This window comes from Bidens hawaiensis, unplaced genomic scaffold (genome assembly GCF_021521415.1).
Source record: "Bidens hawaiensis isolate Kalapana, Puna unplaced genomic scaffold, B.hawaiensis_p1.1 tig00052079_1, whole genome shotgun sequence".
Lineage (NCBI taxonomy): Eukaryota > Viridiplantae > Streptophyta > Magnoliopsida > Asterales > Asteraceae > Bidens > Bidens hawaiensis.
The window spans coordinates 1-15,018 of record NW_027506203.1 but is presented as its reverse complement, the minus strand read 5'-3'; positions in this window follow the sequence as shown (position 1 = coordinate 15,018).

Genomic DNA, 15,018 nt, shown 5'->3' with positions numbered 1-15,018 from the left:
ATTGATCGGTTCACTTGCCGGTGTTTTGTTTAGTTGAGTCTTAGGTCTTGTTTTTATTACTTGTTTAATTTAGTTAATATTTATTGACTTTTTTTAGCACATCAAGTTTTTGGCGTCGTTGCCGGGGACTCTTGGCAATTGCGTTATTTGCGTTAGTTGGACTTAATTGCTACATAAGTGCTATTTGTTTTATTTTTGTTTGAGTCGTAGGAGTCTAATTTAAGTTTTAGTTTATTGTTTTTTAGTATTCGAGTTTACTCACTTCGTCTTTTGCGTTTTTCAGGTTTATGCCACATCTTCGTTCGCAAGGACCACCGCTGGATAATCTTGGATCTTCTCCGTTGAAGACCGAGTCTAGTTCGTCAGTAGAAGAACAACCGTCAGAACCCGCATCTACACCAAATTCGTCACCACCCAGTTCACCACCCAAAAATCCTAGAAGTCAAGATCCAATGGCCGACAATAGGACAATTGCTACTCAAGCCTTCGATGGCTTAACCGGAAACCAACCATGTATCGTCTTTCCCGAGATCGACAACCCCAACTCATGGCAGATTCCGTCATACGTCATGAACAACATCGTTCAAACTAATTAGTTTCATGGGAACGATGAAGAGGATGCGCCGGCTCTTATTAACCGACTTTACCGCGTTTTGAATACTTTTAAATTGCAAGGTGCTACTGAAGATGCAATTTTCTTACATTTTTTTCCTTTTTCACTTACAGGTAAAGCAGCTACTTGGCTTGACACGCAGCCACCTGGCACGTTCACCACTTGGAAAGCACTACGTTCTGCATTTACCAAGAGATACTTCCCACCGGCTAAAGCGGTTGTTCTTCGTGATCAGATTCACTCGTTTCACATGGAGCCGGATGAGCAATATTGTCATGCTTGGGAGCGTTTTCAGAACTTGCTGTCTAGATGCTCACAGAATGGTCTCACACCATGGGCGCTCGTGGAGAAATTTTACAACGGGCTGAACTACGAAACCCAAGTTCAGTTCGACACGGCCGCAGGAGAAGTCTATTGGCTAGGAAGAACGTCACCGAGTGTAACGAGATGTTTGAGAGCTTCGCTCAATCGGACCTTGCCAAAGTGCCACATCGCGAGAATTCCAATCCCGTTAGCAGTACATCCTCATCCGCTCGATGTGTACACCAGGTTAATCTGGATACTAGTGTGGCAGCTTCTTTGGAATCACTAACTCGAGAGGTGAAGGAGCTGAAGGCCAAGGTGGATAGGTGTGAGTTTTGTAGAGGTGGACATGGTACTTTGGAGTGCCCGGTGATGAATCAACAAGTCGATTTTGTTGCTGGTCAGAATAGGTTTCCCAATAATTACAACAACAATAATCAGAGTTGGAACACCTACAAGAACCCGAATCAGAATAATTCCAGCTGGCGTCCGTCAGGCGTACCACCCGGATTTCAAAATTCTTATGCTCCAGCACAAGGTCAGTATTTTAATGATAATAATACCAATAATACTAATGTTCAAAATAATGTGCAGGATTCGAACGGTGGGATTGGGCGTTTGGAAGAAATGATGAAGCTAATCTTGGAGAGAGACCAAGCAACACAGAAAAAGTTTGCCGAGCATGACTTACTCTTCAAAAACCACCAATATTCTATTCTCGATATTCAAAGGACTGTTGGTGACATTGCTCGTCGTCTAGAAGAAAGGCCCCCAGGTCAGTTTTCGGGTATTCCTCAAACTAATCTGGCTGCTCAATTGAAAGCCATCTCCACTCGTAGTGGTAGGGTTTTTGGTCCGGAGGTAGTTAGTAAAGAAATTGAGAAAGATGGGGACGATGAATTGGAAGATGAGGAGATAGAGGTAGAGGCTTCGGGTAAGTCACAAGTTAAAACACCAATTATTGAGCCACTAGTTGAAAAGAAGCCGGTTGGAGTCCTGCCACCACACATCATTAACCCTGCTTATGTCCGGTATCCCGCTCGTCTAAAGCATCAACAGTATACGAAGGATTACGGGCATTTTCTTATTATTTTTAGCCAATCAAATGTCAACCTCCCGTTCGTCGAAGTCCTTCAACATATGCCTAAGTACGCCAAGTTTTTGAAAGATTTTCTTAAAAGAAAGGATAAGTTGGAGGAGCTATTGACTGTTCCGCTGAATGGAGAGTGTTCTGTAGTAGTTCTTAATAAAGTACCAGAAAAATTACCCGACCCCGGTGTGTTTACCATCCCATGTCTTTTCGGAAGTGATACGACGTGTCAAGCATTGGCCGATCTTGGAGCTAGCATAAACCTCATGCCATATTCTTTGTATGAAAAGTTGGGCCTCGGAGAGCTCACCCTTACTCGTATGACGTTGTCTTTAGCCTATCGTTCCGTTAAGTATCCGAGGGGTGTCGTGGAGAATTTGCTCGTGAAGGTAGATAATTTAGTTTTTCTCGCGGATTTTGTTGTTTTAGATATGGAGACCGACGAGAGAGTTCCTATTATTTTGGGTCGTCCGTTTTTACGTACTGCTAGGGCAATTATTGATGTGTTTGAAGGTAAGATAACCCTTAGAGCCGGTGATGATAGTGCCACTTATTTGGCGAAGTCCATGAGGCATCCGAGTGGTCAAGACGGTCTCATTGATCCATGTCACTCAGTTTACTCGATAGAATCATCTATTTCGGGCATGGATCCAAGTCTTGATGAGTCCCGTTTGGTGAGTTTAAGTGTGGGGAAGGAGCGAAAGGTTTCGAGTTCTCGGGTAATGGTAAAGTGTTTTAGAGAACGGGGTGGTGGAAAGCGTAAGGTTGATAGGGTTCGTGGAGTTAGAAAGAAAAAGACAAAGGTTGATGGATGGTTGGATAATGATTTGGAATCCTTGAGGGCATTGGAGTTCTACCGAGGTGGAGGAAGCTCCAATCGGTCCGCCACGTGATTCTCTTAGCATGGGTTCTTGAGTGAAAACTCAAGTGTAGAGTTTGTATTATTTTCTTTTATTTTTATTTTTATTTTTATTTTCTTTAAGTCCCTAATGTATTTTTTGTAGTTCGACTTTGTTTTGTGTTTTTGAGTTTTGCTAGATTGAAGATTGAGTGAGCTAGAGAGAAGATCCCCGAGGTTGAGTATAATGAAACGAACAAGTGTGGGGATGGAGCAGCCGAGCCGTATACTTTACGTTTTATTATTATTTGCTGCTGATTATTCATGTTTTATATATTTGTGGGTTGATTGAAGTACTTTAATTGCATAATATCTATCATTACGATAAGATACATTTTTAGATATGTTTGTTTTGTTTTGCCGCTTACGTTCGTGAGAGAAGGAGTTACCATTTGTTGAGCACGTTCGTAGTTGGAGGGCATTCATGGAAAGAAGACTTTGGCATCATGTTTCGTTCGTATATTACCAGCTAAGTCTTTTCCATTATCTAGCTTGTTAACTTTTTATTTTGTTTTGTTTTTTATTTTTAGGTTTTTAGTTTTTGTTGTCCTACTTTATTTTAATTTTATTTTTATTTTGAGTCGTCCTTATCCTTGCATTGAGGACAATGCAAAATTTAAGTGTGGGGATAGGATATTTGAGTCGTAGTTTAAATTGAGTTTTTGTTTGGAAAAAAAAATATAAAAAATATAAAAAAAATTTTAAAAATGTTTAAAAATGTCCCTTGAATCTAGTTTTTTACGTTAAAGTGGGAGATGATGATATTTATCGGAAATTGGTTTTTCAAACTACTAATAATATGAGATAAATAAAAGAAAGTGCACTTAACTCGGGATGTGTCGGTAGGCTCAGCCTTGAAAATGAAAGGGCAATTTGATAAAATGGGCCGGAAATCTCTTGTGGGTAAAGCGTTTTGTCCGTAGAAAATAAGTAATGAAAGGTCAGCCATACTCAAGCCTCAATTCTTAGTATGAAAAAGTGGAAAATATCATAAAGTTTGAAAAGTTTAAAAAAATTTGAATACGTTATCATATGATGCTTGGGTAGGTTTAACGTTAGAGTATACCGTGTAGCCTGTGATATAAATCTTAAACTGCTTAGTTTTAGTGTTTTACACATCATTGGCGTATGATTTTATAACCTTAAATCTTGTATTGATGGGATGCCCCGAGTCCGGAGACCATGGGCCTGTATGCCGACTATTCATCTGGGTATTCACAATTCCAAATGGGGTTGTGAATATTTAAAATAAAAGCTAAAAAAAAGAGCAAACCCTTATAAGTCTTTAAACATGATCACAAAAAGTACAAAAGTACAAATGCATTACAGACTTGATCATCCACGCTGTTAGCCATGTGGGGTCCCCTTGCTCACGTCTCATTACCATTAAGAAACGGACCACAAGGGACACGCCACATGTAAGCCCTACAGATGAAATTTTGCATACTCACCTATGGTAATGGTTCGGTGTATTGCTTGATAACGGGGGTATGTCATGTTGTGGGGAACACTAGCTATGAATTAATTGAACCTTAATAATATTTAATGGCTGCTTGGTAGACTTTGATGCTTAAGCTTAGGTGGATAAACAATACCCTTGATCGTCTTAACTATTTATGAAAAAAAATAGAGCAACAAAAGTTTTAAATCTGCTAATTTTGAGGTTTAAGTCAAGTTGGGGTGGTTTGGTTTGGTAAAAGCTGAAAATAAGCGAGTCTTAATTGTGTAAACCACTGAGTACTATTATTGTCGGATCTTATTTTTCCCGGTAAAGATTAAGGCATGGGTTTAAGTGGAAAACAATATCGGTGATCGCGGTTTTTGCATTTTTTCTAAGCTTTAAAATTTAACCTATATGTTTGTTAGACTATATTTTCCGATTCTGATCAAACTGCATTAGACTTTTTCAGGGACGAAAAAAGAGTAAGTGTGGGGATATTTGATATACGTCTATTTATACATCTCGAATCCCGTGTAAAGTTGTGTTTCCGTAATGTTTTAAGTTCGTTTAAGTTTGAGTTTTGTGTATCTTTTATTAATTTAGGTTTTGAGTCAAGTTTAATATATTTATCGTGTTTTAACTCTTTTGGTGTCTTGCATGTTTTACTTAATTCTTTCTATCTTTTCATGCGAAGTTTAAGTACGTTTTGCACATTAATGATTACATGATTGTTCCACTTAGTGTTTCGATTTGTTTTCATGTAGATGGTGATTTGTAAGAAAAGAAGGTCTAGAAGGTTCTAAACGTTACTTGAAGTTCAAGAAAAGGATCTAACATGGTTAAATAATAAAGAAAAAGCAAAAAACGAAAATTCCCAAAAGAGGGCGCCGCGCCTAGGCAAATGCCCAGGATGCCTTCGCGGGGCGCCTAGGGACTCCTGACCAGCCAAACTTTGTTAAACCAAGACCCAGCTCATTTATTATATAATGGATGCAAACCTAAACGAATGGACAATTATTGGCAGCCGATTTCAAGAGTTTTTCCAAGGTTTTGAATAACTAAGGAGGATCGAGAGAGCTTTCATCCGGGTGTTCAAGGACCAATCGCAAAGGGTTTTATCGCTCTAACTTTCGTTCCTTGTTCACTATTCTTGATGTCTTTCCTATTTGTTTTTAAGACTTGTTTAGGATTGTTTTTAATAATGATGCTAAGCTAGACTTCATGTCTACCTAGGTTTGATGAACATGTTTAAGACTTGATTCTTGCTTTGGACTTATGACACTGTGGATATGTTATCCTGGCATATGTTTTGGATCAGTTATCCTTAGCGTGTGTTCTAGATCCCGTCAGGATCAAGGATCCACAGTACTTATTATTTATTAACGGTTGTTCTCATGTGTAGTCTTATTATATTTATCAGGTATAACGGTTAGAATACTCAGTCTATCTACTAACTTGCAGTCAAGAAGATATTGACGTGTCTGGATCAATTATCCTTCTGAAGAGTTCCAGAGCTACATCAGGATCAGTGATCCTCAGTACTTATTGCTTATTAACGATTTTCCTTTGTTATGTTGATATTTTTGGCAGGTATAACGGCTAATGACCAAGTCATAGTTATAATCTCGCAATCTAATTAATATACTGCGTGGATAATGAAGGAAACAATCACAATTAAGGAACGGCTTGATTGGCAGCTTAAATTAGGGATATTTGTTATTCTTTTCTTGTATATAATGAAAATATGATCAGCTAGGTAAAACACATGTACGAACACACACACTAGAGCATAAGCAAACATTCTCTCTACACACTAGCTTACTTTGTGATCTCGATCATATACTCCACAACACTTGTAACCACCTTTTATAATCAATATAATCGACGGTGATAGTTTTCACCGTCCGGGGGTTTTTTGTGCTGGAGACCACGATAATCATCTACTTATCGACCAAAGGTTACCTTGTTGATCATTGACTAAAGTAATTCGACCAAAGATTATCTTATTAATCCTTGACCGAAATTATTTTACCAAAGATTACCTTGATAAGTTTTGACCGAAGTAAGACTATCGTATTCAAGGGCTTTTTCCCTCGTGATCAAATCATTGTGTACATCAAGATTTCGATTACATATTCGTTATTATCAACATAGCACTATACCTCACTTTACAGATTTGGATACTTGATCCTTAGCTGATTTTTATCCAAAATAATTTGGCGACCACCGTGGGGCAATTGGTGCTATAATCCAGAAAATACCATATCAATATTCAACCTTCATACCCATATCACCATCAATGGTCTCTCAATCAACCTCTGCTTCATCAACCATGCCATCCTCGGTTTCTCTTTCATCAAGAACTTTGCCGCCGATGCCTCCTCCAATTACGGGAGCACCAAGGACCACCGCGGCCGGAAATAAGACACAAATTCCAGTCTTACAGAGCTCAAAAACCACTGATGCCACTACGGTGGTCAAATCTAACAATGATGTTTCTGCTATGTTTTCACAAGTTAAGGAATACATGGAGCAGCAGAACAAAACCAACCAGAGGATCCTACATGAAATTGAAGATCTCAAGAAAAGAAAGAGGCCAGCGGAGGATCGGACTCCATTGATGCCTAGGGTGCTGGATTTCACTACTCCAGGATCCGTGGCTCAACATACTCAAGGATCCTCGATCCTTCAGGAAGGATCATCTATCCTTCAACAGGGGTCCATGGGTCAACAAACTCAATAATCCTCGTTCTTTCAGCCAGGATCATCTATCCTTCAACAGGGGTCCATGGGTCAACAAACTCAAGGATCCTTGTTCTTTCAGCCAGGATCATCTATCCTTCAACAGGGGTCCGTGGGTCAACAAACTCAAGGATCCTCGTTCCTTCAACAAGGATCATCCATCTTTCAGCCAGGATCCTTTGGGTTGTATCCTCAAGGATCCTTCAGCTCCCAACCTCAAGGATCCTCAGGAATTCACCATCAAAGGTCTTCTGAGGTCCATGAAGGGGACATCATCCCCATGCAGACCATTTCCTCTGGTGGACCTGCTACTGAAGCAGATGCCTCTTATCTTAACTACACTCCTGGGATGCCAACGTTCAACCAACCAAGAGGTAACGCTTATAATCACATATCCTCAGATACTAACCTTGGCTCTATGCAGGATACAGCTATCAATCAGGCTATGGCTAGGGAACTTCAGAAGCTTAAGGATATGATATCCAGCGTGCCAGGAGTGGTCCGTCCAATTCCTAAAATACCAGAAGGGAGCCACAAGTTGTCCAGATTTGCTCCACCGATATGCGATGCGGAGATCCCGAAACGCTTTCAAACCCCCAATATGAAAGTGTATGATGGGACCACTGATCCGGAAGAACACGTGGCTCAGTATAGGGAAAGGATGGAGATCAATCCAATTCCTGAAAGACTCAAGGAAGCTTGTCTATGCAAGGGTTTCGGATCCACACTAACAGGATCTGCACTTAAATGGCTGCTAAGTCTTCCTCCTTATTCTGTTACATCTTTTTCACATTTAGTTAACTTGTTCAACAGCCATTTCTTGTAGTAGGAAATTTGAGAAGTTAACTAGTGATTTATATAGAGTTGTCCAACCTTATGATGAATCCTTAAGGGATTTTGTTACAATGTTTGGCAGGAAAGCCCTAGAAATACCTAATCTTGATATGGCTATGTTTGTTGAAGCATTCAAGATGGGACTTCAAAGGGGCTCCCCATTTTATGATGATCTTGTGATGACTCCATGCAGGACTTTAGATGAAGTCAGAAACATGGAACTCAGATTTATAAGGCTAGAGGATGATAAGAAGATCCAGGAACGGTTAGGAGCTCCAGCATAACAAGAGTTACCTAACCAGAAACAAGGATCCTCATTCAGGAACAATAAATCGAAGCCTTACTCCAAGTTCAACAACCAAAACGTCCGGGCAGTTGAAGAAGGAGATGATGATGAGGACTACCAAAGTATTTCTGAATATTGCTTCTCTGTTGATACTCATGGTTTGATTTGTGCCATGAAGGATATTGGAGAGAAAGCAAGGTGGTCTCGGAAAATTGAGAAAACAACATCCTTCAAAGACAAGTCCAAGTGGTGTGCATTCCATGAAGACTTTGGCCATCAGACCGATGATTGTATTGGTTTAAGGAGGGAAATTGGATACCTCCTGAGCAAGGGTCACTTTAAAGAACTATTGGGAAGAAAAAAGTCGAGGATCCAGGATCCTGAGGATGTCCCGCAAAAAGCAACTCCGCCCCCACCAGATGCACAAGTAATCAACTTCATCTCCGGTGGCTCAGATATATGTGGTACTTCCTTCTCCGCAGCTAAGAGACTGGCCAAAGAAACAAAGTTGGAGAATGGGGAACGACCAGTCATATCCACTACTTTGATGACTGACAAAAGAATCTTCTTTGATGAAGAAAATAAGACAAGCATCCAGGATCCTCACCACGACGGTTTGATTGTAACTTTATTTATTGCTAACCATTATGTGCGCAGGATCCTAGTCTACGGTGGAAGCTCGGTCAACATCATCCAACATGACGTACTACAGAAAATGAACATCCCTGACTCGGAAATCATCCTGAGAACGTCGTTGCTAGTGGGTTTCAGTGGTGAAACCAAGAAAACATTGGGGGACATCAAACTCCCAATATACAATGAAGGGTTAAACTCTTACCAAAAATTTTGTGTTATTAACAATCTTTCTTGTTGCAACGTTATTCTTGGCAGGCCTTGGATACATGGAATGAAGGCTGTAGCCTCTACTTACCATCAGTGCATTAAACTACCAACTCCTTGGGAGTAGTAAGGATAGATGGTGACCAAGTGGAAGCCAAGAATTATTATTCTTCATCCATGAAGCCGACATCTAAACAAACGATAGCATAGCAATTACAGCAACATACTAGGGACGTATTGGAAGCTCGGGAGCGAAATGTAAAAGAAGTATCTTTAGATCCTGAAGATCCAGACATGAAGGTGTTCCTAGGATCCTGTATCCCTGACGAGATCGAGGATGATATAGTATCCTTCCTAAAGCGACGAAAATCCACATTTGCCTTCAAACATTCAGACATGACAGGTATTTCTAAGGAGGTAATTACTCATAAGTTGGGCCTGGATTATTCTATTAAACCTGTCCATCAGAAGCGAAGGAAATTCGCTCCTGAGAGGAACGCGATCATACAAGAGGAAGTTGAAAAACTTCTTAAGGCAGGTATGATTAGAGAGGTTAAGTATCCCCGATGGTTGGCTAATGTGGTTGTTGTTTCTAAAAAGAATGGAAAGTGGAGGGTGTGTGTCGATTTTACCGATTTAAACAAGGCATGCCCCAAGGATCCTTTCCCGTTGCCACATATAGACTCCATGGTGGATGCAACGGCAAGGCATGAGATGCTTACCTTTATGGATGCTTCCTCTGGATTTCAACAAATTCAGATGGAACCATCTGATCAAGAGGATACATCATTCATGACTCCTACCGGCATATATTGTTATATTGCTATGCCGTTCGGACTGAGAAATACAGGGGCAACATATCAAAGATTAGTCAAAATGATGTTCAAGGATCAGTTAGGCAAAACCATGGAAGTCTACATAGATGACATGGTAGTGAAGTCAAAGAGGGCTGAGGATCACCTTCGAGATCTCGAAGAAGCATTCAATATCCTTGACCAATATAACATGAAACTGAACCCGTCAAAATGCCATTTTGGTGTTAAGGCTGGAAAGTTTCTTGGATACATGGTGACCAAAAGGGGAATAGAAGCGAGCCCCGAGTAGATAGAAGCCATCATTAATTTAAAGTCTCCTGTGAATGCTAAAGATGTCCAGAGACTGACGGGAAGAATAGCTGCTCTCAACAGATTCATTTCCAGATCCTCAGAGAAGTGCAAAGACTTCTATGATATCTTGAGGAAAAATAAAATGTTTGAATGGACTCAAAGGCATGAAGATGCACTAAAGGCTCTTAAGGATTATCTATCCTCATCGCCTGCTTTGATGAAGCCAATAGATGGTGAGCCGCTGTCTCTGTACTTAGCTGTGTCAGGTAATGCAATCAATGCTGTTCTAGCCAAGGATCATGAAGGACAACAGCACCCGGTATATTATGTAAGTGAAAGCCTGTTAAATGCAGAGGTCAGGTATTCTCACCTTGAAAAATTAATTCTTGCTTTAATTATGGCCTCAACCAAGTTGAGACACTACTTTGAAACACATACTATTATTTTAAGAACTAATTATCCTGTTAAGAATGTGCTTAAAAAACCAGAATTGTCAGGAAGGATGGCCAAATGGGCTGTGAAATTGAGTGCATATGATATTCAGTATAAGCCCAGAACAGCCATTAAGTCACAAGCACTTGCAGACTTTGTGGATGATTTCAGTAGTGACATTCAAGAGGAAGCTGATTTGGAGGTTCAACAACTGGAAGAAACCAAGGATCCTTGGATCCTCTTTACTGATGGAGCATCCAACGTAAGAGGAACAGGATTTGGTATACTACTGAAATCACCACAGGGGGGACATAATACCCCAGTCCATTGCATGTGCATTCCAATCCACCAATAATGAAGCGGAATACGAAGCTCTGAATCGCAGGTTTGCAATTAGCTAAACACATGAGGATCAGGTATCTTCAAGTATATGTAGATTCGTTATTGATGACTAACCACTTTAATGGCTCATACGTTGTTAAAGGTGAAAAACTAATCAAATATCTAGATGTTATAAAGGAACTATCTAAGTTCTTCGATTCTTTTAGTATTATACAGGTACCAAGAGAAGAGAATGTTGCGGCAGATGCTTTAGCAAATTTAGCTTCATCATTGAAGATTCCAGAAGATACGAAGATCCCAATCATCCATATACTCTCACCAGCAATAAGAGAACAAGATGTTGGGGAGATAACAACTGAAAAGGAGATTGTGCCTTGGGATCTATTATCCTCAAATAATCAAGGATCTTGGATCCTCCCGACCAAGAAGTTCATTGAAAATGGAGAGATTCCAGCCACAGAGAAACCTAAGTCCTTCAAACTTAAGGTATCACAATACATTTTATTAAACAATATTCTGTATAGGAAATCTATTGCAGGTCCATACTTAAGATGTATCGAAGATCCTGAAATTCAAGAGGTGCTCAAAGACTTTCATGAAGGAGATTGCGGTAATCATACTGGAGGTAGAGCCCTATTCTCAAGGATTCTGAGAACAGGATACTTCTGGCCTACCATGAAGAGAGACACCAGGAGTACTCAAAAAAGTGTGATTCATGTCAAAGACAAGGCAATATTCTGCATCAGCCAGCAGAGCCTATGTATCCTATATCCTCATCATGGCATTTCATGAAGTGGGGCATGGATATCGTGGGTAAGCTACCTAAAGCGCCAGGAGGAAAAGTATTCATGCTTGCAATGACTGATTACTTTTCAAAGTGGATAGAAGCAGAAGCTTTCGTTCAAGTCCGCGAAAAAGAGGTGATATCCTTCACTAAAAGAAATATTATTACTAGATTTGGTATCCCTTCAGAAATTATCTATGACAATGGTTCCCAGTTTATCGGGAAAAGAACCACTAACTTTTGTGACAGTTGGGGCATCAAGAAGATTACCTCCACACCAATTCATCCTCAAGCTAATGGTCAAGCAGAATCAAGTAACAAGATTATTATCAACAACTTGAAGAAGAAACTAGGATCCAAGAAAGGCAAGTGGGCCGAAGAGCTACCATATGTTCTTTGGGCTGATAGAACAACACCAAATAATGCAACAGGTCAAACACCCTTCTCATTGGTGTTTGGCTCAGAAGCTGTAATCCCTACGGAGATGGTGGTTCCTACTGCCAGAACAAGCATCCGTGATCCTCAAGCCAACAATGAAATCCTTCTCCAAGACCTGGATACTGTTGATGAGCTCAAAGACCTAGCAAAAATCAGAATGGCAGCATATCAACAAAGGGTAGCTGGGGCATACAACAAAAGTATCAGGATTTCAAAGATTTCAAGAAGGAGATCTAGTTTTGAGGAAAGCCTTCCAAAACACAACTAATCCAGCAGATGGAAAGCTAGCGCCTAAGTGGGAAGGTCCCTACTTGATCGAATCAGAAGCCAGAAAGGGGGCATATCACCTGTTGACTATGGAAGGCAACAGGTTACCTAGAGCATGGAATGTTATTCATCTCAAGAAATACTTTTTCTAATCATGATCAAGTATCCTCAGAAGGATCAGGGATCCTGAAATTGGTAATATCTATCTGATCACTTATTCATTTCAGATTCTTATTAATTTAAGGATAATATATTTTTACGTTTGTCTTTTTCCAAGTTTTAAATAACAATGCAGATTTCAAACAAGAGGTTCAATGTCTAAGAGGTTGGCCACCTCTCCTTTACATTTAAGGTACTTTACTATTTTCCTTGGCCTAGCCCACGATTGGATATGACCCCCGATGGTCATATCCCCCAAGGTTTAAAGGTTTTCACCTTTCTTATAAATTAGAGTTTCTACACTCTCGCCTGGAGCGCACGCTATCCAACGTATAGTCCGGGGCAGCGGGACCAGTACACGCTTAGTGGCTGACAATTTCGTTGTCTTCGGCTATATGGAGGATCCTACGATTTATGGTAGACGTACCATACCACAGGTTTATAACGTTTTCACGTTATCTCAAGACAAAGGTTTCTAACATTTTCATGTTAGCTAAGGTTTATAACGTTTTCACGTTATCTCACGTTTGGGCTAAATCCGGGTTTGGGCGAGTCCCCAGTTAACATCCGTATCCTTGGGCCAATCCCCAGTTTGGGCTTGTCCCCAGTTTTTGGGCTTGTCCCCAGTTTAACACCAGTTCACGGGCTTGTCCCCAGATTACACGGGCTTGTCCCCAGCTGCAGGGGCTTGTCCCCAGATTACACGGGCTTGTCCCTAGTTGCACGGGCTTGTCCCCAGTTTATTATATGGGCTTGTCCCCGGTTTATTGGGTTTAATCCCAGATAATATCATAAATTATTTGCATCAGGTATCATAAATTAGATTCTGAGGATCACCGAAGGATCAACACTTATGGATTCAAAATCCTTTAATTCAGTTTTATAAGGATTGCAAAAGGATCAATACTTATGGGAGAAGGATATACAGCCGGAAGTGAAGTTTCCATGGAAACTCCATTGATATGCGACAATTATATCCAGCTTGTCAAATCTCATATGTTTTTGCAGAAAGTTTGAATACAAAGGCAAAATGACAGTTGTGATCTTATCACAACCGCCATTTTGGGGGCAATTGTTAGTGCACAGAAATTTGACACTGTGGATATGTTATCCTGGCATATGTTTTGGATCAGTTATCCTTAGCGTGTGTTCCAGATCCCGTCAGGATCAAGGATCCACAGTACTTATTATTTATTAACGGTTGTTCTCATGTGTAGTCTTATATTTAGTAGGTATAACGGTTAGAAGACTCAGTCTATCCACTAACTTGCAGTCAAGAAGATATTGACGTGTCTGGACACATTATCCTTCTGAAGAGTTCCAGAGCTACGTCAGGATCAGTGATCCTCGGTACTTATTGCTTATTAACGATTTTCCTTTGTTATGTTGATATTTTTGGCAGGTATAACGGCTAATGACCAAGTCAAAGCTATAATCTCGCAATCTAATTAATATACCGCGTGGATAATGAAGGAAACAATCACAATTAAGGAATGGCTTGATTGGCGGCTTAAATTAGGGATATATGTTATTCTATTCTTGTATATAATGAAGATATAATCAGCTAGGTAAAACACATGTACGAACACACACACTAGAGCATAAGCAAACATTCTCTCTACACACTAGCTTACTTTGTAATCTCGATCATATACTCCACAACACTTGTAACCACCATTTATTATCAATATAATCGACGGTGATGATTTTCACCGTCCGGGGGTTTTTTGTGCCGGAGACCCCGATAATCATATACTTATCGACCAAAGGTTACCTTTTTGATCATTGACTAAAGTAATTCGACCAAAGATTATCTTATTAATCCTTGACCAAAATTATTTTACCAAAGATTACCTTGATAAGTTTTGACCGAAGTAAGACTATCGTATTCAAAGGCTTTTTCCCCCGTGATCAAATCATTGTGTACATCAAGATTTCGATTACATATTCGTTATTATCAACATAGCACTATACCTCACTTTACAGATTTGGATACTTGATCCTTAGCTGATTTTTATCCAAAACAATGTCTACCTAGGTTTGATGAACATGTTTAAGACTTGATTCTTGCTTTGGACTTATGCTTTGATTATGGTTTCGTTGATTTAATAGTAAAAGACTTGATTTTGCTTTCATGATGCGTATAAGTGTTTATTATCTTGGTTGATTATTAACTATTGCTTCACATGGATCTTGCTTTCAATTGATTGTGTTCTTTAGATCTTAGGGTTCATGTTTAATCTTTACTTGATGTTTTGATTATTATGGTTGAATAGGCCTATTAGATCATAGAAGCTTGTTAATTGTTGGTTAGGGTTTTAAATGCTTTGCTAAATTCCAATAGCTGTAAGGTGAGGAGTTGTTCATGTGTCTTGGTCAATTGCATGCTAGGATAGTTAGTGACAATATTCTTGCTTATTGTGTTGATCCATGTTCATGATTT